This window comes from Lemur catta, chromosome 13 (assembly GCF_020740605.2).
Source record: "Lemur catta isolate mLemCat1 chromosome 13, mLemCat1.pri, whole genome shotgun sequence".
In the NCBI taxonomy this organism is placed as follows: domain Eukaryota; kingdom Metazoa; phylum Chordata; class Mammalia; order Primates; family Lemuridae; genus Lemur; species Lemur catta.
Window position 1 is genome coordinate 50704383 of NC_059140.1, and position 26202 is coordinate 50730584.

Genomic DNA, 26202 nt, shown 5'->3' on the forward strand with positions numbered 1-26202 from the left:
CAAAGGTCAACTGTATATGGATGTTTATAGTACACTACTCAAAATCACTAAAAAACAAATGTCTGTCAGTGGGATGATGAAGAAACAAACTGTGGTGCATAAAATGGAATACTGGTGAGCAATGAATGGAGCAAACTCTTGGCATATACAACAACCTGATAGATCTCAAAGGCATTATGGTGAGTGAAAGAAGCTTGCCTATACAGTTATAAAGTTATGCACTCTGTACTTCTCTGTAGATGACCTTCTTAAAAGGCAAAACCATCGTGATGGTGAGCAGAACGGTGGTTGTAGTGACCTAGAGGTGGAAAGAGAGCATGAATTTAAAAGAGAAAGCAAGGGAGTTTTATGGGGTGATGCAATTGTTTTGTATTCTGATTCTCATGGTAGTTAGACAAATCTATATGCAGTTGACCCTTGAACAACACAGATTTGAACTGTGTGGGTCCATTTATACATGGATTTTTTTCCAACCACATGATCAGAAAATACAGTATTTGAGATATGAGAAACCCACTTACAGAGGGATTATACAGAGGAACTTCACATAGTCCTTTAGCATAATGAGCATCTTTAAGACAGTTGTTTTACTTTCTTTGTCTAGTAGCTCTGCCTTCAGCTCTTTCTCACATATAGTTACTTTTGGTTTATTTTTTTCCTATAAATGGGGCATAATTTTCTATTTCTTTGTGTACCTTGTAATTTTTTGTTGACCACTGTGGCCACTGAATATTTGAGTCTAAGAATGTGGTAACTCTGGACATTAGATTTTTTTCCCCTATCCCGGGTTTTGTTTTTTTATGGTTTTGTTCCTATTTTGCTTTTATTGCTGTAGACTGTCTCTGTGCTTAGGATCAATCTGAGGTGTAAACATTTTAGATCTAGTTTGGGCCTTTCCCTGGCCAAGCCCAATAATTTTCTGATTCACCCCATATATGCAGTTGATTTTGAATATCCTAGTCTTTAATGTCTGACTCTTACAAAGGGGGAAAAAGAAGAAAAAATGAGGGGAGAAAAGTCTTGGCCTTTAAATTTCCTAGAAATCTCTCTCTTAACCTCTGCAATGAGAGGCAGGAATCAGTGATCACAGCATAGATCCCCACTATTTGAAGAACAAGGTCTTTAGTGCCCACTCTGGCTCCCACAATCTGCTTGCAAGCTGCTCCAGGAACATATGTATAGCGTCCTGCTGTGGGAATAGGGGCTGGGTAGCCATTGATGAACTAAAAGATAAAATTGACCAAAATTAACTAAAACTAACTGTCCTAGTTTTCCCATGGAAATTGCAAGGCATCAATACACTCCAGAGTTCCAAAATATTTACACCAGACAGATTTTGTCTGTGTAATTTTTGTCTCTGCGGAGAGTCAGATTCCTGATTCTTTCTACTCTGCTATCTTCATAGTATAAAATTATAGAACATTTTTAATATAAAAGTGGAAATATGGGAATGTGAATTCCCATTAGTAGAATAGTTTAAAAATCTGTAAAATATCTGTTGTATATAAATCAATAGTGCAAAGAAATTCCTTAGATTTATAGCAATTATCCTGAAAGAATTTCAAGAGTATACATATTGTTTTATAACCCATGCATATATTAAAAAAAATTTTAAGAGCACTTCTAAATCAAAAAAAAACCTTCCTCTACCATCAAGTTGATAAATTTAAAATGTATATAAGGCAAATATGAACTAACTTATTTTTCTAGTATTATAATCTGTGTATCCTCTTTCAAAAGGCCAGCAGGTATACCTAAAATATATAGTATATTTTTAAAAAATTAACACTAAGTAATCAAGAATGCAATAGTTTAAATATAAATCATTAAATCATTTTAAAAGAAAATATCACCAATGAAAAAATATTATTTACTGGAGACATTTTACATTGGTAATAATTTGCAGTTACAGAAATAACTATCCTTTATTGTATTTATTATTGAATATACTTTTAAAATGTCACAATAAATTGAATGACATGTCCTAAGCCAAAATATATTTCCTCCCAGTTCTCTAAATTCCTCCTTCCTTCTGCTAACAATCTGTAGCATGCATGGCTCATTCTGTGCAGTTGCAGAGGGATTTGTGCATTAGGACGTTTGTGCTTTTAGTTGCTACACTGAGATAAAGGAAACTCTCAAGAGAGAAATTGACTTTTGACAATTTGCAAAATCTCTATGGAAACTTCACAGATTATTTTGTAAAAAAATCATAAAAGAGAATGCCAGATTAGGCCGTGATAATATACAAAAATAATCAAATTTAAATAAAATCAACAAAATAAGCATGTGGAGTATTTTAAATGGTAATATAATGGTATTGCTATTTTATTTCAACACTTAAAATTTAAGCATAAAAATTTCCTTCTCTTTCCTAAAAATACTAGTTTATGTGAAAATATAAACATTTTAGTTTCTCTTTGCCATTTCCATAATTTGTATTTCCCCTTTATTCTTAAAAATATGATAATAAAGAATGTTAAAATTGCATGAAGTTCATCTCTTTCTCTTTGAAATTTTCAAATGCTTACCTTAATAAAAAGAAGAAAGATCTCAAATAAACAACCTAACTTTGATCATCAAGGAACTAGAAAAAGAATAACAAACTAATTCCATAGTTAGCTGAAGAAAGGGAATCATAAAGATTAGAACAAAAATAAATAAAATGGAGATTATAAATATAATATAATTTTTTTATTTCAGCATATTATGGGGGTACAAATGTTTAGGTAAAGTATATTGCCCTTTCCTCCCTCCCCCCCAGTCAGAGCTTCAAGCATGTACATCCCCTAGATGATTCGCATCGCACTCATTATGTATGTATATACTCATCCCCTCCTCCCTCCTCCCATCTGCCTGACAGCTGATAAATGTTATTCCTATATGTGCACTTAGGTGTTGATCAGTTAAAACCAATTTGATGTTGAATACATGTGGTGTTTATTTTTCCATTCTTGGAATACTTCACTTAGTAGAATGGGTTCCAGCTCTATCCAGGAAAATACAAGAGGTGCTATATCACCATTGTTTCTTATAGCTGAATAGTACTCCATGGTATACATATACCACATCTGATTAATCCAATCATGTATTGATAGGCACTTGGGTTGTTTCCACATCTTTGCAATTGTGAATTGTGCTGCTATAAAAATTCGAGTGCAGATGTCTTTTTTTATAGAATGTCTTTTGTTTCTTTGTGTAGATGCCCAATAATGAGATTGCTGGATCAAATGGTAGTTCTACTTGTAGCTCCTCTACAGGGAGAACTACAAAACACTGAGGAAAGAGATAGCAGAGCACGTAAACAGGTGGAAAACCATACCATGCTTGTGGATCAGAAAAATCAACATTGTTAAAATATCTATACTACCCAAAGTGATCTACAGATTCAATGCAATCGCTATTAAATTACCACCATCATTTTTCACAGATATAGAAAAAATAATTTTATGCTTTGTATGGAACCAGAGAAGACCCCGTTTAGCAAAAGCAATTTTAGGCAATAAAAACAAAATGTAAGATATTAATTTACCAGACTTCAAACTATACTACAAGGCTATGGTTGTTAAATCAGTTTGGTATTGGCACAAGAACAGGGACACAGATCAGTGGAACAGAACTGAGAATCCAGATATAAAACCATACTCATATAGCCATCTAATCTTTGACAAAGCAGACAAAGACATACACTGGGAAAAAGATTCCTTATTCAATAAATGGTGCTAGGAAAATTGGATAGCCAAATGTAGAAGACTGAAACAAGACCCACACCTTTCACTTCTCACAAAAATCAAATCACAGTGGATAACAGACCTAAGGTGTGAAACTATTAGAATTCTAGAAGAAAATATGGGAAAAACTCTTATAGACATTGGCCTAGGCAAAGAATTTATGAGGAAGACCCCAAAGGCAATCACAGCAACAACAGACAGAAATATGTGGCAGAAGCTTAGATGCCTATGATACCCACCATTGTGGCAATGTCCCTTTCTCAGCCTATGGCTATGAGCATAGTTTATGATGGAATGAAAGAGAAGAACAAATCTTAATGTAGTTTATTGATGATTTGTCTTTGTAGGAGGGAACAAGTCAAAAGCAATGACAACTACACTATAACACCATACAATGCTGACCTTAAAAAATATTAATAATAACAGAGGAAAATCTTCCCAATAGATAAAACTTTAGACAGTAAACCTGGACATCCACTTTGTGTGGACAGAGAATTGGCCCAAAAAGACAATAAACATAGTCTCATGGTTAGTATTGAATAGCTGGGAAGTTGTTTAGGATCATGGATGGAAAAATAAAAAAATGTAATATTGAAAAAAAAGTCTAAGTTAGAGGCAGATGATGTATAAATGTGTCACATATTATAAAAAAATACATTCACCTCTGAAAATGGACCAACTCACAAAGCAGCCAAAATGAGTCAGCAAGGGAACCTTGGCAAGTCTTTGTAATTGGCCACTACAGGTCTGTCATAATGGGCACATGAATGAAGTAGCCATAGTGGCAGCAATGAAGGTGATGCCAGGGCTCAACAGCATGAGCTCATACTACCAATGCCAGTCTAGCCTCTGCTAGAGCCCAGTGTGCAACCTGCAGGGAACAGAAACCAATGGCAGGATATGACATGATTCATTGAGATAACCAACAGCAGCTTGATGGTAAGAACCAGTAGTTTATTCCCAAGGAATAGATATTTATCTGGATATGTGTATATTTACTACTTGCGCAGCCTCAGGACATGTTGACCTACTGGCTTCACATTATACTTAAACTTGCATACATGCACAGGGTTCTCACTTTAGATTTAAAAATGTGTAAGAAAGAACCTCTGACCATGGATCCACTTGTAGACACTGCAACATAAAAAAATTTCTAGGTTTGACATCTGTTCAAAGAGGGTAATTTTTCCAACAACATGCAATCTTATCATCGGAAAGGACAATAGTGACTCAGAATGGGTATGAAACAGTGATAGGAATAAGTTTGGAGTGATTCCAAGTATAATGCTACTTAATATTTGTTACACGAGTATCTGGTGAGTGGAAGTGCTATTAGAAAAATACAAGTCTCTTTGTGATAATATGATTCTCATCTCTCATTGAATGATTGTTTTTTTTTAGAAGAAAGAAAAGTATTAATTTCATAGTCAGCAACAACATATTGTGTGCTTCCTATGAATTGGGCATCATGATATTATCTGGAGAAAAAAAGATGTTATGAGCTCTGATCTGTAATTTCTCAGAAACTACTTGGCTCATGTCTTCATTTGTCAATATCTGTAGTCCCCAACCTTAATTATTTACTGTCCAATGACCTGCTTACTTTGTTACTTTAGTATAGTGTCTTATCTGAATTTCCAATCCTCGGGGTGTTAATCTGTCACTGGAAACAGTTTCAACCATAATTTTCTCACTCTTGATCACAACTTACCCATATGACCCAGTGAAACAAATTACAATGTTCTTATTGAATTGATTTGACTTCTGGGCCTTTGTAAATCTTACTTCTCTAATTAGGCTGTGAAAAGAAATTGCAATATATAGATTCATGAAATAGCATCAGGACAGGGGAAACGTTTTTAACAATTTTGGAACCCAACGGGATTTTAGAACTGTCACTGTGAAGAGTGGGGTTTAAAATTCAGTGGTCTATATTAAAATAAATAGTCTTATGACAACACAGTCCCTGCTCTAGGCATCTCAGAGTCACCATAGGTTTGCACATTAGAAATGCTGAAATATATTGGAAATGACAAATTGTATTACATTTTCATATTACAACATTAAACATTCTATTACCTTTATTCCAACAACTACTGTCTTATTTTTGTCCTAATCATTACTTGTCTATACAACTGCAACAGTTTCTTAAATGGACTCTCTTACTAGAAATCTGTCCTTTGCCAAATGACCTTCCTATTAAAAATATGTATTTTATGTGACTTTAATTTTTTCAAAGACTGAACACTTTTATTCCAAAAAGGAAATATTGCATAAAATTTTATTATAAGAAAAAAAAAACATAGAGACTTCTACTTCTAGCCATGATGGAATAATTGGTAATGGAGTAACACCTCACTTGTAAACAAATGTGAAACTGAACAAAATATATGAGGCAACTACGTGAAGGCATTAGACAGTAAGCAGTACAATGTTAAGATCTCTGAGAGAATGAATTAAATAATCACTACAATATTTGTAAAGACCTAAAATATTATGTCACTTTTTCTAATAAAATGTGCATATACATTTATATTACCCTTTAGAAATTCATATATTAATAGAATTTCTCCTTAGTAATATATAAATGAAATTGTAGTTATTTTCTAGTTTGAAAAAATGATTTTTATAACAATATAATACTAATTATTTTCATTTATTTTATATTTGATTATAATGAAATTTCCATTTAGTTTGAGAAGTTTATTATTTTAATCCCTCCAAATAAAAGTTACATAAAGATTGCAAACTTGGCTGTTGTGTATTCTTATATATCCTTATAACATAGTCAAATGTGTGGCACTTTATCAGTACTCAATACATGTATAATGAGTTTATTAATGGTTGCATACTTGATTTCTTCTCCGATAGGTACCCATTTCATGCTGTGGGTTAGTTTTCCTATGAAGGTACTTTTATATATATATATATATATATATATATAAATGAGGAGGAAAAAATGGTGGATTAGTGGTGGCCTCTTGGCTCACTGATCCCAGAGAAGGAGATGAAGAACTCAAATGGATGGATCACACCCCCACAAGAACAGCGTTGTGAATCTGCAGAGAAACAGTGTGGGGCATGCAGTGTAGGAAAAAAAAAAAAAAGGGTAAAAGGGAGATATGTTCGCAAAGACTGGAGAGTGTGGGATATACCATAAGGAGGAGAATATGGGAGGGCTGCCTAGTGCAGTGTGATCTGACCCACAGGACGATGGCTAGCTCCCCCACAGACCTCCACATACACTCAGGGAAGCGCCTAAAGTCAGTGCAAAGTCGTGACATGGGACCACAGGCCCCGCGGAGAGGAGACAGTAGCAGGGATCATTTTGAACTCTCTGGTGCTATGTGCTCAGACTGCACTGGGCATGGGACAGACTGGTCTGAGTATTTACTTCCCATGACTGTGACCACTTGCAGGGGTTTGGAGACAGGCACCTCGCCTCTGGTGGTCAGTGGGACCAGAGCACAAAGGGTGAATGCTGAAAAGGGGGCTCTGCCCCTGGAAACCACTGATGATTCAGCCAGCTCAGGGCATGATAAAAAGAGCAGGACCCTCTGCTAAGCAGACAAGAGACTGCAGGACTGTGATGCAGAGGTGACAGCTGGTGGCCTGTTGATTCAGCCCACCAGACCGGCATCTGCATACTCCTGAGTGGCCACCCCAAGGCTAGCTCTCCAGGAGCAGGCAGCCACTGACATGGGGGTTCCCAGCGTGGAGATGCTGCGGCACGCAGTGTTTTTGGACAGCATCCCTCCCCCAGCCCAGCCCAGGGACTTACAAGCCTGGTGCAGTGGACTCCGCCCCTGGAGGTGAGGAGAAGCGAGAAAAGCTGCTTTCTCTGTGACTGGCATAAATCTGTGGGGCTTTGATGATGAAAAATAGTTGGCGGCCTGTTGATTTTGCCTGCTGGACAGGCCTAGGTCACCTAATAAGAACATAAATCCAGGGCTTGCTCTTCAGGTCTGGACTGCTGCCAGCATTGGGGTTTGTGGACAGGGAAGGACAAACCTGTCGGGAGAACTCAGCAATTGCACCAATTGACTCCTCCCATCAGGAGCAGCCTTCCAAGTGTGGTCAAAGAGCCTTGAATAACATATTACCAGCTCCCCCGAGTGGCAGATCAAGCAACCACAGAAGCACACACACCCAGGCCTGCGCACACCAGCTGCAATCTATCTTGCCAGTACCCCCATCTTAAGGGGAACAGGGTCCAAATAGCCCTCAGGGGTGGCAAGGCCCCTTCCAAAGAGTCAGGCATTCGTATACCCCATCTAGGGGACCAGAGCCTACCACAGAGACATCAGATTATCTCAGTAACTGGTAACTGGCTTCTCCATGCAAACTACAAGCAATGAAAGAGAGGGTAACCCCATAGCTTAACATGGTGCCCTCCATCTAAAGCTATTAGAGGGTAGTGGAGTCATACCCACAAGTGCTATCCACCAGCTGGGAGCTTAACCTGGAGGACCAAACTCACTAGTCTCCATTGGCAAGAGGTGAAGACAAAAGGTCAGACTTAACCCAACTTGCTAAAATACCCCTAAGGCAATACAGGGCCAGCGTGCCTATCCCCAGCACTGTCAAGCAACGACCCTTGGGGCCTTGGAGATGGGGCCATAAACCAGTCTTAGCACCACCAGTTCTACACCAGGTAGCCTGATGAGAAAGAATCAGTGAAAGAATGCAGGAAACATGAATGTTCAGAGAGATAAATCACTCCCAAAAGAAATCATTAGATCCTCAACAACCAACACCAACTTAAACAAAATGATTAAAATGACAGAAGAAGAATTCCAAATATGGATTCTAAGAAAATTCAATGGAATTGAAAAGAAAATAGAAACCCAGCACAAAGAAGCCACAAGAGCAATAAAGGAAATGAACAAAATATTCTCTAAAGAAATTAAAGTTTTACAAAAGAACCAAACAGAAATACTGGAAATGAAAGAGGCATTCAAGGAAAGACAAAACACAATGGAAAGCCTTAAGAATAGGGTGGATCACACAGAAGAAAGAATCTCAGAGCTTGAAGATAATGTCTATGTGCTAAACAAATCAGATAAAGAAAAAGAACACAGAAGTAAGAGACAGGAACAAAACATACAAGAAATGTGGGATTTCATAAAGAAACCAAAAATAAGAATTATAGGCATTCTGGAGAGAGAAGAAGAAAATACACAAGGGCTAGAAAATGTGTGTTGTGGAATAATGGAGGAAAACGTCCTGGCCTGGCCAGAAATCTAGATATCCAGGTACAAGAAGCACACAGGACTCCTAGGAGAATCAATGTGAAAAGGCAAGCACCACCTCACATAGTTATTAGGCTGGCCAAGTAAACATGAAAGAGGCAATCCTTCTAGCAGTAAGTTGAAAACAGGTCTGAGAACCCAGGCATAAAACCATCCTCATGTAGCCACCTGATATTTGACAAAGCAGACAAAAACATACACTGGGGAAAAGAATCCCTATTTAAAAAGTGGTGCTGAGCAAATTGGATAGCCACATGTAGAAGAATAAAACAGGATCCACACTTCTCACCTCTTACAAAAATCAACTCACAATGGCTATTAGACCTAAGTCATGACACCATAAGAATTCTAGAAGAAAATGTTGGGAAAACTCTTATAGACCTTGGCCTAGGCAAAGAATTTATGAAAAAGACTTCTAAAGCAATCACAGCAGTAACAAAAATAAATAAATGGGACCTGATCAAGTTAAAAAACTTCTGAACAGCCAAGAAACTATCATTAGAGTAAATAGACAACCTACAGAATGAGAGAAAATATTTGCGTGCTACACATCCGATAAAGGGCTGATAACAAGGATCTATATAGAACTTAAGAAAATTAACAAGAAAAAATCAAACAACTCCATCAATAAATGGACAAAGGACATGAACTGAAATTTTTCAAAAGAAGACAGAATAATGGCCATCAAACATATAAAAAAGTGCTCAACATCTCTAATCATTAGGGAAATGCAAATCAAAACCATAATGAGATATCACCTAGCTCCAGTGAGAATGACCTTTATCAAAAAGTCCCCAAACAACAAATGCTGGGATGGATGTGGAGAGATTGAAACACTCTTATACTGCTGGTGGGACTGCAAATTAGTAAAATACTTTTGGAAAGTAATTTGGAGATATCTCAAAGAGCTAAAAATATAAATACCATTTGATCCAGCAATCCCACAACTTAGTTATCTACCAAAAAGAAAAAAGGACATTCTATAATAAAAGCGTCTGCATTCAAATGTTTATGGCAACACAATTTACAATTGCAAAGATGTGGAAAAAACCCAAGCGCCCATCAATACATGAGTGGATTAGTAAAATGTGATATATATATATATATATATACATATATATATATATATATATATATATATACACACACACACACACACCATGGACTACTACTCAACTACAAAAAATAATGGTGAACTAGCACCTCATATTATCCTGGATAGAGCTTGAGCCCATCCTTCGAAGTGAGGTATTATAAGAGTGAAAAAACAAGCACCACATGTACTTGCCATTAAATTGATACTAACTGATCAACACTAAGGTGCTCACATGAAAGTAATATTCACTGGGTGCTGGTCAGGTGGGAGGGGGTGGGTGGGGGTAGGTAAACTCACAACTAATGGATGTGATGCAGACTATATGGGGGAAGGACACACTTGTAGCCCTGGCTTGGGTGAGGCAAAGGCATTACATGTAGCCAAATTGTTTGTTCCCCCATAATATTTGGAAATTTAAAAGAAAAAGATATATTAATGAAAAGTACCATATATATTTACATATTTTAGAGTAGATGTGATAGAGATTATCTATATATAGACATCTATATCTATATATATAGACTTGTCCATATGTATTATTTATATTTAAGAAACCTGTGTTAGCATTTTGTTCTTTTGAGTTTTTCATATGTAGCCAAAAAAATTATGTCAAGCAAAAGGAAAATAAGACACTGAGCACATTATTATTTTATAGAACAATATACCTTGGCAGATGCAAGTGAAGATAAGATGTTGGACTGTATAATTAACCTTTTCCTATAATGCATACCAATGAAGCATTATATTTTACATGAGTGTTCATTCAACAAATATTCTGAGTATCATCCTGTGCCTAAAACTACAGAAGAAATTTGGCCTTTACCTGTGAAAAAAAGAGGAAAACACCGTTGCCTTCATGGAACTTATCTTCAGCTAATGGAAAATATATAATAAACAATAACCAAAGAGATATAATAAATAAAATATTACATTGAGGATGCTAATTACCTTGGGGGAAAAGAAGCAAGACAAATGAGTTTAGGAATACTAAAAGAGGGAGCAAGTTGTAATTATAAATAGGATTTGTAGGTAGAGTGATATTTTAACACTAAGAAGATATTTTAAAGACATCGAAGTAGGTGAGAGTCTTGGTAGCAAATACTTTAAGCAAGGGGAAAACTCTTAGCAAAGCCATAGGAAACAGTGCATTTGATATGTTCAAGGCTCAGCAAGAAAGCCAGAGAAGATATAGGGTGTTCAGGGAGAGGCAGAGGAGTAGCTAGATGAGTAGGACAAAAATTTGTGTTGATATTAATATTTTACAAAGATATTTCATATTTGGCAGTTACATATTTCAGAAAGGATCATATATAGGCTATGAACTGTAAGATCCAGTAATTCAAACCTAAAAATATATATCTTTAGAGTTAAGGAAAATTAGTTTTACAGGAATAATAATGGAAAGTGCAATGTGTCTTGCTCAGTTGACAAATAATCAGAAACAAAATATAATGGAAAAATCCAGGTATCTTTAGTCAGATTTCATGGAAGAGAACTTCATCTCTTGTAGATTTTGGTGACAAAATAGGATGTCGCAAACTAAAGTACCTTTAGGTGCTTTTAAAGGAAGTATATTCTATCCAGCAAACTAATAGCCCACAACTCATAACTGGTAGGAGAGGTTAGCATATTGTTTTGTTTTTTTTTTAACCCAAATCTTTACTCCTTCGTGGTACTTCTAAAATAAGAGCAATTTGATTCTTTGGCTTTGTGAAAGGGAAAGCCCCATAACCTTATTATTTTTTTTTTTTGTAACAAGTGGCTCATCATATTTGATCTGTGAAGTATAAAAGAATAGAACTTCAATATGAACATCATACAGAACCCTCACCATTCATTCTTTTGTTCCATATGGTTACAACTTTCTGCTCTTAAAAGCAGTTCTTTCACATCATTTTTTGAAGTTTGTAACTTTACTGAAAAGGCTTTGTAGCTGTCCATGAATTTTGCAACTACTGTAAATCAGGTGACAGCTTAACGTCTAAGAACTTTGAAAATTTTGCTTTGCTTTTATTTTTCTTAAAAAAATATGGAGTACTCAGAATAAAATTAAAAAAAAAAATAAAAATACTATCACATAGTGAGGCACCAGAGGAAAATTATATGAATATTTGAATATTCAGGATACAATCAATAATTATATCTTAAATTTATAATTGTATATATGTACATACATTCAGCAGTTATTTTATACTAGCTATCTACTTATCATCTCTCTCTGCCCCTGCCCCCTCGTTGTTTCATATTTTGCAGCTCTATAGTTTGGTGCATTTAGGGTAGCTATGCTTTTTTGAAGGATTGTCCCATTTATCTTATTAATAATATAATATCCCTCAATATCTCTGATAACGTTATTTGCTCTGAAGACTACATTATATGGTGTTAATATAGCCACCTATGTATAGGCACTGGGTAAACATTCCTATTCCAAAAGGCAGAAATCAGCCTAACTAAAGCAGTAACAGGTCCCACTCAAGTCCAAAACACAGCAGGATAGACATATTCTTATTTTAAGTTTTATACTTTTACAACATTATGAGCCTTTCCACCTGCATTTATGAAAAGCACTCTTTATATCAGTAAGCCCTTGATTTTATTTTCTGTTGCCAAAATAACTACAAAATTAAGTGTAAATAAAATCTTTAGAGCATAAAAAGGACATAGTAACATTTATACAAATTAAAAGTATTACTCAAGGGCATACTGAAATAAATCTTGTGAGGTTCTCAGAACACATTTGAGCATGCCACACACATTGAGAAAAGGGGTACATTGTTTTATAGTTTCTAGTTCCTAACACTGCCTTAGTTCTGTCCCACAGATTTTGATATGTTGTGTTTTCATTTTCATTCACTTCAATCAATTATTTGATTCTACATGTCTTAGTCACTTAGGGATGCTATAAAATACCTTATTCTGGGTAATTTATAAACAACAGAAATTTATTCTTCATAGTTATGGAGCCTGGGGAGTCCAGGATAAAAGTGCCAGCATATTCAGTGTCTGGTGAGGACTCACTGTCTGCTTCAGAGATGGTTCCTTCTCATTGCATCCTTACATGGTGTTCCCTTGGGACTCCTTAATAAGATATTTGTCTTATTCATGGGAGTGAAGCCTTAATAACCTAATCACCTCTCAAAGACCCTACCTCTTAATACTATCATCTTGGGAATTAAGTTTCAAGATATGTATTTGGAGGAAATGGGGTACAGAAACACTACAAGTCTTCTTCATTAACCTATGGATTATTTAGAAGTGTGTTGCTTAGTTTGAAAGTACTTTATAATTTTCTAATATCTTTATATTAGTAAATAGGTTCCATTATGGCTGGAAAACTTACTTTGCATAATTTGTATTATTTTAAATTTACTGAGATTTGTTTTATGGCCCAGTTTATGGAATATCTTGGTATCTGTTCCATAGGCGTTTGAATGAATATATATTCTGCATTATTTTATACAATATTTAGTAAATGTCAACTAGATCCTATTTTATATTGTGTTGCTGATCTATTTTTTATACTTATTGATTTTTTAATATAATTTTATCAATCTTTAGAGAGGAGTATAAAAATCTCAGTATATAAATTGTCTATTTCAATTCTATCAGTGTTTATTTATATATATATATATATATAAAGTCTATATATGACAAAAAATAATTTACCACTTTAAATTCTATGCCCATCTGAAATTTAATTCACCAATTAGTATATAATTTTGGAATTGTCTACTTCAATTCTATCAGTGTTTATGTATATATATATATATATATATATATATAAAGTCTATATATGACAAAAAATAATTTACCACTTTAAATTCTATGCCCATCTGAAATTTAATTCACCAATTAGTATATTTTGGTTTGGGGATGGGAGAGGAAAAAAATAGTACCATATACTGGTCAAGCTCTCCAACTTTGCAAAGGTTTCAAAAATTGAGGCTCTGATAGACCATTTTTTTTTTTGCCTAGGTCCAGACGTGTCACATTTTTTATGTAGATCATAACATTTTAGAGTTCCTCCTCTTGTAAATGGCTCCATAACTTCATTTCTTAACCTGCAAACTAAATTTATTGATCGCAAGCTTTATTTTGTGATACACATAAATAGTAGTGTTTGCTGAAGTATGAGAGGCAGGAAAATTATTCCAAATTTAGACTATGTATCATATTTAGTTGTGTCTACCCTATCTATGATAAAAGAGCTGTGAGTAAAAGTAAATCTAAATGGAACATGGTTTAAATAAATTTGACATTTTATTTTTTCAGTTGAAAGTAGACTAGGATATTTAAAGCAGCTCCATAACTATAAAAATCTTACACTCTCCATAAAATTATATTCAGCCATCATTTACCTTCATTTTGTTGCCTCATAGTCTTAGAAAGGTTCCTCCACTACAGCATTACATCCATTTTCTAGACGTGGGCAAAAATAGTGTACTCCAGTGAATTAGGTGATATTTAAGAGAGGATTCTCAAAAGCCTCATCCAGTGAGTTGCATTTATATTTCATCAGTATAACTGTGTCTCCTGGCTATTCTTAGCTACAAAGGAGCTGAAAGATATGTTTTATTTTTTTTAACTCGAGATAGTGTTGTCTTTATAAAAATTAGCATTCTTTCTCAGAGGAGGAGACAATGCATCTTAGGCCACTGTGAATGTCACATGGGTCCAGTGAATATATATTAGTATAAATCCTAATCTTATGACACCACTCCTTCTAGGTAAAGTGAATAATGAAGATGTTCTTCTCAAAGTCTCCACTGGGAATAATTTCTTTATTTATCACACTTTAGAGATACCCCTTTGTGAAACAAGCATAAGCTACAGAGCAATCTCAAAATCTTGCTAGATCCCAGTTTGCTCCTGTCTTCCTGTGGTTATGCTAGAACTTGTTCCTCTCCATTAAAGCAGTTAGAGTCAATTTGTTATTCTATAAGAAGCTACATTAGGGTTCTCTAAGAGGACTTGATGATGAATGGCTGCTAGGAATGCTTACCATTATACTTTGTGAATCAGCTAATGCCCTATTGATGAAGAGAAACTTCAATATTCTGGATACATGGGATTCCATGATATTTACATCAGTACCAAGAATTGTTTCTCAAAAATATAATGATTGCATCTAAACAAGAATAAAGATTCCCTCAAAAACCCTATATATAAGGTCCATAGTCACTCTAGTAAAGTTTAAACTATCATAATTCTTTAAATCAATTGCTCCACCTGCAAAGCCCCACATGAAAGCATCAAATGGTCAAATTTAAGGCAGAGGCCCTTGCCCATGATTTTAAGAACACAGAAGGATAAAACATGACTTTTCAACTATGTATAAGAAATAGTTCCTCCCCTAAAAGACTTGCTCAATAGCTTATTTCTCAGATATAAATGGAATTTCAATGCTAAAAAACACAGAAGTGTGACAAATGCCGAGTATAGAATAACTATCAAATTCATTCAATGTAAAATTCAGAGCACATTATCATAGAATTATTTTAAATAAAGGTAAAGCATATGACTTAGAGTGGTGTCCTTTGGCACTTGATGAATTGAGAGATGTCATTAACACTGCTCCATTGTAATTGATTTTTCAATAGGCCAATAACCAGTATGAAGTGCCTGAAGAATTAGCCTCTCTGCATAGTCTGCAGGCTAAAAAGCAGGTGAAAATATTATCAAATAAGTCAAGAAAAAATTAACTCAGTCCATCTAGAAATGGAAATTACTAAGATGAGATACAAATAATGGTGGTAAAAATATATGTGCAGTTGAAAAAGACACAGTTGGAAAATTTATAGCTTTTGAAAATCCAAAATATTTAAAGTCTATTGGTATTTATCAGCATATAGTTGAAGAAAATGTTTGGATCTATCCTGTGTTATTTAATGAATAGCGTGAATAGTGAACTTCATTCACTCTTGTAGACATGATCATTGCCAATTCCACAAATTTTTGTTGAAAATATTAATAGAAGAATTCTGGCTGATTACACAATGGTTAGATCATTTAGCAGTGGTAACATCATACTCCAATTACTTAAATTGATAGCCAAGATTGAAATTATTCTGAACAAGAACCACCATAATCACTACATTGAACGATTTTAAAATTAGTTTTTACTATAAATTTTTTAGATAATGTTTCTTAATGAATTAATCTGAAAATTACAAATAAAAACAGTTTATATAAAAAACATATACTGCTTTAATGTAATTTCAACAGTGAAACTTTGAATAATTTAACAAATGCCAAACTGCTGTATATGCTTTCCGTGATTACATAAGTTAAACCAAAAAGGTTATTCTTCATTCCAATGCAAATTTGCAGCACGTATATTTTCCCTGAGCTCAAATTACAATTTCAGAATTTTTTTTGAAGTTTTATGTAAATATAAAGGAAATTTCTATATTTCAAAAGGCATTTTACTGTACAATTGATGAACTTCCACTTAACCTTCAATTGGAAGTGATTATTATGCAATATTATGATATCATGATATAGTAAAAGGCAAATATCAAAAGAAGAAACTGATAGAATGCTTTCAAAATGTTCAATTAAAATAATATACTTGTGGATTGATATCAATATTTGGTAGTATCTCTGTGTTACAAATAATTTCAGAAGTGAAATATGTAAAATCTCGTTACAGATGAGTTTTAATAGATGAAGATTTACAATCAATTTCCGTGATGAATCCCAATTAAGTAAAATGTTATTTCCCGATAAAGAATTGTATTATTCTCTCCCATTGGCAGACCTATATTACAAAAGATGTCTATTCAATTATTTTTATAGTTTGGGTTTTGTTAAGAAAAATATATGGAAATGTGTCTTTTCACTTATTATAGAAATACCTATATGATATCCTCAGTTTTGCCTCTTGGCCCACAAAGCCTACTTTTACTATCTAACCTTTTTTTTTTTTTTTACTATCTAACCTTTACCAGAAAAAGTTTGCACATTGCTTTGTCTACCATTAAAAAAAAAAAAAAAAACTGTTTCCCATAAATTATCTACTCAAGTATTCTTTATTAGAAAAGTTTTACCAATCTTCTACTCAGGTACCAGCAACTGAGGCTCTTTAGAGCATTTATCACCTTTGCCACCAACTTACTACACACTATCACTTTCACATCGCTCTTTCATCTTCCCTGTAAACACTAATTCCTCCTTGCTTTGAAGCCTTTGCCCTACATAATGTTTCTGTCTGAATCTCTTATCTTCCAATGTCTGGCTCTTTCTCACTATTTAGATCTGAGAAGTAATATTAGTTCAAGTCAGAAAGACCTTGTCTAAGCACTATATCTAATGCTGCGCGTGCCACCAGTCTCTGCAAGTAGTACCTCTAATTATCTTCAAACCACTTATCACTCTATTAAAGAAGTGTATTTATTTATTTGTATATTTATTAAAAGTTGATTTCTCAGTTTTCTCTAAGAAAGTATTTTGTAAGAGCCCAACAATTTTTTTTCAATGAATGAGTAACTTAATGTCTCTCACAGTAGATTATACTTTCTGAATGTAGAGATTATGATTCCCTCTTAGCACAATGATTAATACATATTTAATAACGTAAATCAAATGAACAATTGGACTCTACTTGTTGCTAAAAACATTACTAGTCAGTGAAAGAAACTAACACATCTGTACCCAAAAATTAAAAAAAATTCACCTTAAATTTACCTATAGTTTTCATTGATCATGCACTCTTTTAATTTTCCTTAACATTTTGGTTCTATTTCCTATTTAATTCATTTTCCTAATCACTTCTGCTAAATAAACCATAAATATGATGGGAAGATGACAACAGGTTCTCCACAGATCCTGAGAAAACCCTGTATAAAAAATAGATTTTTGATTTTAATTGCCTCTTACTGCAGAGTCAAAATCTACTTTTGTAAATCTATAACCTGACAGTAGTGGTCTGCCTATTTGAACATAGCTAGTCCTTTCCATAACAAGTAGCATTAAAACTACTATTTTGCTTTTAATTTAGCTACCTCAGCCTTGTCCTTGTTGACCTTCGCCCCTGGTTTTAATGTCAAGACCATGACAAATGTCCCCAGAGTACACTGTGATTGAATGTGAAATTTCAGCAGTAAGAAAAATCCCTCAGGCAATGTTAAGAGAGACACCAGAAAACTCTGACCCTTAAATTCAAGTCTAGTTGGTTTTTCCATTAATCCAGAAGTCCTAAAAGTAAAGAAGCAATATGCCAGCTTTATACATGCAGATACACACATAGCATATGCCGATAAATGAAGAATCCATTAAAAGTATTGTGTATCAGATGAAAAATAACTAGGGAAAGAAACTGCAAATCAGATACAGCTTTTAAAAATCAGTAAAATGTTTTATGATATGTAGAACTATATTTTAATCTAATCAATTTCATCTAATAAAAATAAAGTTAGATGAAACATTTTCATAAATCAGATGTGTTTTAAAATGGGGCTTCCCCATTGCTTTCCAAATTAAAACATATTTGTACAAATATTGCTGTATTTATTTTCTGGTATGCCTTTTCTTTTTGGTTCTGTAAATATATATGTATACATTTGTTTCCAGGTTTACTGAGGCAGAATTGACAAATAAAAATTGTACATATTTAAGATTTACAATGTGATGTTTTTTATAAATATATATTGTGAAATTATTACAACAATCTAATTAGCATATACATCGCAGTATATTTTTAAATAAGTATTGGTATTTTCAAATATGAATTTAGAGTGTCAACTGGTGATAGGAATTTCTGTTTTATCTTTGTAAAATATTCGTGTCCTCCTAAAAATTTAATCAACTAAAGGAAAATGTAAAATTAAAATGAACATGTGTTTCATAGAATTTTTGCATAATTACATTTGAAACAAAACTTACACTATGTCTAATTGCATTATACATGGAATTAACATGTTAATGATAAAATATTGGAGATAATGCTTAAATACACACAATCTGTGCTATCTAATAGTCTTCTTCACCATTTGTGACATAAAAGAAAATTACATTACTGAATAGTATAAAACCTATTCGATCCTGATACTAAGTATTAGATAGGACTTAGACACTCAGGAAAATGACATATTATGAGTCATAGTTAAAATGCAATTTTATGTATAGTTTTCTTGGAAGTAGTATTTTAGGAGATAAAGAACAGGTTATGAACTTTTGATTATATAATCTAATTCAGACAGCTTTGGATCAAAATTTATCAAATACTAAGTGTATGATTTTAGAAAAATTACTTAGCATAATGTGGCTCAGTTTCCTTATTTTAAAAGTAACAATAGCATTTACATTACCATTTGTGTTATTTTGAAGAATAAATAAGTCAATGAATGCCTAATATATAATAAGCACTATGAAATTGTTAGTTATGATATTTAGGTATTATCAGTTTAATTCAGTAATTGACAATCTTTTCTAATTCAAGGTGCTAAGATTCAGACACATTAAAAAGCAATGCAATCATCAAGTGATGTCTTCTAACTTGATTAGAAAAATTTGGCTTTATTCTCCTGTGAGAAATAAATGGTGTAAACAAATGACAAAATTAAATGGGGATTGAAATTACTACCAGCTCCAACAATGAGGCACAGCGCCACCTTGTGGAATTCTCGGCTATGTCGTGAGGAAAGCTGTCCAGGTATAAGAAGGGTTTAAGCTAATAAAATATAGTAGGATCACAGACAATTTCTTAAAAGGAATGATGAAGATTTTCATGATTATATCAAGGACTATAATTAGTGAGAAGGTAAAATAATTAGGTCTTTGTATATATATGTTGAAATACCTCTCCGTACCCTACAAATATGTACAATTATTACATATCAACTAAAACTAAAAGAAGAAAAGCATAAATACAAAGCAAGGCATTACAATACTTAATAACACTGTGTTCTACTAAGGATTTTTGCTAACAGAGTAGATTTTAGGTGCTCCATCCACAAAAAAGGTGGGTAACTATGTGAGATGATAGATACGTTGATTTGCTTGACTATAATAACCTATTCACTATCTATATGTATATCAAAGCATAATGTTTTACATCTTTTATATATGTAACAGAATATTTTTTTAAATTGAAAAAAAATAATAGAGACAGGTTCAAGCTAATAAAATTTAGAAGCACCACAGACAATTTCTTAAAATAAATCATAAATGTTGTTTTGATTATGACTCCTCCAACAAGGCCTATGCTTAGTAAGAAGCAAAAATACTGAGGGTCTAATACACTTTTTCCCTCTATACCCTTGCGTGGATATCCCCCCATTAATGAAGGCCGGAGTTAACAGTTTGGGGGCATCATTATTACAATACTTTTACTAGTGTCTTCTGCCACAGAGTTACTAAAGAGTGTGTCATTTGGGAAAAATCAACAAAGAAAACCATCTACAAGTGTTCAAAATCTAAAAGTTGTCATCTTGAGATATCAGTGTTGTGAAAAAACAAAATAAAATATTAATAGCATGTGGTTCTCAGTCAATTACAAACCACAAGATGATAAAGGCATGGCAGTTTGCTAGGCTGGCAGGGTTGGTCTGCCTTTAGGGATGATCTGATGCTACCTGTCCATTGTAGTCCTGACCAACAGGGCCTTAGCATTCATTCCCCTCAAGCTGACAAAACTTTAGGCAGGCTTTTACCTGACTCTGGGCCACCAACCTCCCGTTTCTTAGAGCATTTATTTAGAAAACATGAAATTGTAAATTCTTTCTCTGCCCCATTGCAATGTAAATATTCCCCCTGCCTCTTAGCACTTTAACAACCCAGAAACATTTTCTCAAGGCCCTGAGAGCCTTCCCTTTGAAATATAATCATTGAGTAAGTTAGTGCCCATATCTCTCAGTGTCTATAAAACAGTAGGAACATAACATTAAGAGTGATGCATTGAGTCCAGTTGTAAAAGTACTTCCTGTCATATAGATATGAAAAAGTTTACTTTTCCTTTGGGTAAAGGCAATCAGCAAACACAGATGGCCTATGATCCTTCCATCTCTTAAAATGCTCCAGTCATTTCTTTCAGTAGTGTTGAGCCCAGTTGAATTCTGGGCTCTCTCTCCTACTGCAATAGCCTTGCGTAAAGTATTCCCTGATGTGTAACTTTGTCCAGTGCTACATTTGCTTTAACACTGTGCACTTGGTGTAAAAAATGGGATCAAAATTCAGCATTTTACTAACTATAAATGTATCTCTTTTCATAGATGTTCTATTGGGACTCAAATTTAGGTTCATTAATACATTCTAAAATGTATTATTTTCTTTTCTATCTCTTTGAAATCTATCTTGACAGAAGATTTAAAACAGTCTAGAGTAATTAGACATTCCGAGACAGCATTATAAGTATCTTTTCTTCTGTAAAAAGGGAAATTCTGAAAGTAAGATGCTTATTTGCCCAGCAATATCTCCAAGGAGTCACAATTCTTGCCAACATTTATAGCTACACTCTTAAGATAATAACCCTTTAATTTTAGCCACGGGGTTTCAAATCTGTCCATGGTATAACTATGCAAATTGCATAAGACTTTATAAAATCAGAAATGAGCCCCATATACAGAAAATATGATACATTAAAATCACAAAACTCTGATGTACAATAAATTCAACTTTTCTTATTCTCCCTTGTAAAATTTGGTTTCTGTCCCTAGATCATATATATGTGTGTATATATAGATATGTATATATACACACCTCAAATATATATATTCCAAATATACATATATACCAAATATATACACCATACAAATCAAATATATGTCTCAAATATAAGTATATCATACATATCTCAAACATACATATCAAATATATATGTGACAAGAATTTAATCTAGTCAATACACTTTAATCTAGTAGATAGTAATTTTTCTGTTTCGTATCAGAATTTTTCTCAGCAATTTCAAATTTAATTTCTGTCAGTTCAGGTTTCTCAGCTTTTCTCTTTGTTTTGTGCTAATTCTACATGGGGGCAGAATGTGGTGAGTTGTTTGTCTTGTGTGGTGCACTAGCCACACTGGACAATATTCTTCTCTTTCTTATGGTGTTCATTTTTCCATACCGATCCAGGTGACTTTAGTGGTCGTGAACCATCAAATCATGCAGTCATGTATTTGTTTAAAAAATATTTGTTTATCTAGTCAATAAAGTAACAGAACACCATGTCTTGCTGCTGATGACACAGTAAGCAAATAATATTTCCATGACCTCATAGTGAGTATATTCTACATTGAAAGAGAGATAATCAATACACTAAAGTAGGTGTAATGAAGGAAAAAAACAAGAAAAGAGGATTAGCAGTATTAAGAGCTACAATTTTAAATAGGGTGATAAAGATCTCCATGAAAAATATTATTGACCGAAAACTGAATGTGCTGAGGAAATGAGACATTTTCGTATTATGGGTAAGAGCATTTTAATTTGACAACACCGTAAGTAGAAGGATCCCAAGGGACAAGTAGACTAGTGGGTTCAAAGATGAACAGGATCTGTAAATGAATGCATGATAGGAGATAAGGTTAGATAAATCATGGGGATGAGATCAGGGTGCATCTCATTGGCATAGAAAGGCGTTGTGATGATTTTGAATTTCACTCTGAATGAGTTGAGAAGTTACAGAGTAACAGAGTAGTAACATGATCTGACATAATTAGAAATGCATAATTGACACATAAAACAATTAAAATCAAGTTTTCTAAAATCAATGGCAGTTGCAAAAATTTTATGTAGGTTCAATATGACCTATTAGAGTATTAATATTAGGAAATAAAATTTTTAAAGTAACATGATAAGTATTTCAATTCTATTGTATTTCAAAAACATATAAAGCAGCTGAAATAGTAAAAACCACAAGGAATTTTGAAATGTGTGGTTAAATATGACATTCGATATTTATATGAATATCTCTTAACTGCAAAGCCAGACTTTAGCTCAAATTGAAGCAAAAATAATTTTCTGAAGAAAAATCTACTTTGGACATTGTTTATTCAAACATTTACACATAAGGGAAAACCACTAGTTTCATAAAATCTCAGTAGAAGTAAACTGAAGCAAACTGCGCTCATTTAAAGTTTGTGGTAATATTTATTGTGGCTGATATTTAGAATATATCTAAGTATCAGAATTTCTATGGAGCGCATCATTCTTCAAAGTACAGTTTAGTTTGAAGACGAATAACTATGTCTATCCACTCTCACCTGGATATTTCTTCCTTGTTTATGCTAACAATCTTAAACTTCAAGGAAATATCCTAATGAAGGATCATGCTGGGACAATCTGCTGGCTAAGCTACTCTATGTAGACCATTTTCATTATTTTAAATATATGTGCCATTGTCTGTGAAGACATGATTTCCATTTTACTCCTGTGTCATCAAGTTTAGGTATAGATCCATAAAAAAGCAACTCAGATGGCTTAGAATGATCTAAACCTGATTTTAGCTTTGTGTTTATAATCTTCTCCCTGGCTTTCCATTTGTAATTGAATTTGCTGATAAGCACCTTGGGCATCTTTTTTATCCCATGATTAGTAAAGCTTCTCTTAACAATGTGTAACAGTGATAGCCTTATCTGTCCATTCCCCTTTATTTGGTTCATAAAAATATTATGAGAAGTTCATTTTCTTATATCTCTCTTCTAGAAACAGATAAGCAAAGGAAAGAAAACATAGCATTTATTCTACCCTAATTTTAGTCAAAAACTTCTCACCAAAACTCCTGGCAGTTTATCTTCTTTTAATTAGCTTTCTGGGCATTGATGGTCTAGAAAAGAGCTAACATATACATGATAAATAATTAATTTTTCCCAAATCTAAAGTAGTGTTCCTCAAACATTTTTGGCAGAGACTCATACTAAGAAATTCAGTTTACATGAAAATACAGTTCACACATAAATACAAGTACAATAGCATTTCCCTAGAATGCAACAAAACTGATTGTTGTACTTTATTATAACTGGCTCTAACCAGCTAAAACTGATAAAATGCTATGGATTTGAATGATGTGGATGAATATTTACTTATTAGACTAAACTAAGGAGACCTTCCTGACTAATGAACAATATAGACATATAAACTCAATTTATTTAATTTAGTGTGCTATTTTCATCTCTTAATTAGCATAAACTCCCTTTAGCATGAATTCTCCCTTTTTGACACTTACAAAAACCCTGATTATACACCACAGTAACTTAGTAAATTTCTTAGCTGTTGTATGTTTCCTTACCTGGGAAGTTAATAAACTTGGCTTTGTAACTGTTATTGCAAGTTGTAGTAGTAGTAGCAGTGGTAGTAGCAGCAGCAGCAGCAGTACTTAACTCTGTTTTCATTTTATTTTTAGACATTCTAAGACTCCTGCCCAAATTGCCTTGTTGTCCTCACTTAGTGGTGCCAGTGTTGCCAGACTTTTGACGAGAAACAACATGCTTACCTGTGCCTTTGGTGTTCAGTTTTGGTTTTCAGTGAACATGTGCTATGGGTAGAATTGCAGTAGTGACTAACTGAAATCTGATTCCTTCTTGAGCCCTTCTTAAATCTATTGCATTTACCAAGGTTGTTCGAGGTACTCTAACTGTGAGTTACTATACTCATGAATTATTTTATGATTTTTACCATCAGTCATCTGTCACTGAGCTTTCCATTTTATTTTGTTTTCTATATTTCCATGATTGTTTGAGAAAAGAGAATCAATTGCTGTCTTTTCTGGTGCTTTTCCTGACGTCTTTTGGCTGTCACAGAAATCATTTCTTGGTCTGCTGTGTGGTCAACATGCAGACTGCAATGTTGAACAATTATCACCCTTTCCCCCTTCATGAAAACTATTTCAATTTTACAAGATTCAGCCTTTTAAATTGATTTTAAAATCTGTTATTATATATGCACATTCTAAGACTATCTAGTCCAGGTCTACATTATACTAAGTAGAAAAAAATAATTAAATTGATTATAAGATCTCTTATATTTCACAGTAGCTCTGTTGCTGATTAGTTTACAGAAACTTGTAAGTTCTCATATAATTTTAAAATAGTACACAGTTCAAAAGGATTTTTAAAAATTAATTTCTAATGCTTAATTTAGTGCTTAAAATGTCTGGTTTCTGCTAAGAATAACTGTTAACTGCCTGTTCAATCTTCAATTATGGGACAAATATAAAATGTAACAAAAACAAAAGTTTAGATTGAGTTAAGGTAGACACAGGTTATTTCTTTCTTGGTTAAGAGATAATAACAAATGCAAATCATTCAGTGATTAAAAATTATTTTCTATATGTAAAAAGTATCAAATTTATACAAAATATAACTAATGAGGGTGAATCTTGAAAAATTATAGTAATGTTATAACTTCATAAATTTAGCATAGTATAAAAATGTCAGTTTAATATTCTAGTTTATGTGAACTTCTTTTAATTTCTCATAGAAAACCTAAAGAAAATTATCATCCTAAATTTTTATCTTGAACAAAAGTATTTTAATAAATGTAAATATATCTTTAAACTGCAAAAAAATGACTTTATTAGAAAAATGATTGATTTCCTATATATTATATGGACACATTTGAGGTAAATAACATTTAAATCAAAATAGTATAATTCATGTAATTTTTGCATATTATTTTACTAGGTTAATTCTATTTAAGACTGAAATATAAAGCTTTAAATAATATTATATTCTAAAATTGTCAAAATTGACTTATATATGTGTTTAAATACTTACATGCAATATTATGAAAGAAATTTTGAGTTCAGATGGCTAAAGAAAAATTATGAACCTGGAGTATACAGCGTGTTCTTCCTACAAACTTCCTGTGCTCCTTGATCATTTAAATAGAACTTAAAGAATCCTTTACTGCAGGATGTTCTAATAGTCCTAATGATTATAAGGTTTATTTCTATAATACTTATAACTATTATATGTTAACTTCGATTAATGATCAGCAAAGCAAATTCCTTACTATTTGGCCAATCTGAACTAATTCATTTTGACATTGTTTTTCCTAAATTTATGTTCCACATTAAAACTGTTAGAATATTGTACCTTGTATTATCTTTGATATTTTCTGAACAGCCACCCAATAAATCTGAAGATTTTCTTTTACTTCATCAAAGGAGAAATAGAAAACTTGTAAGGTTT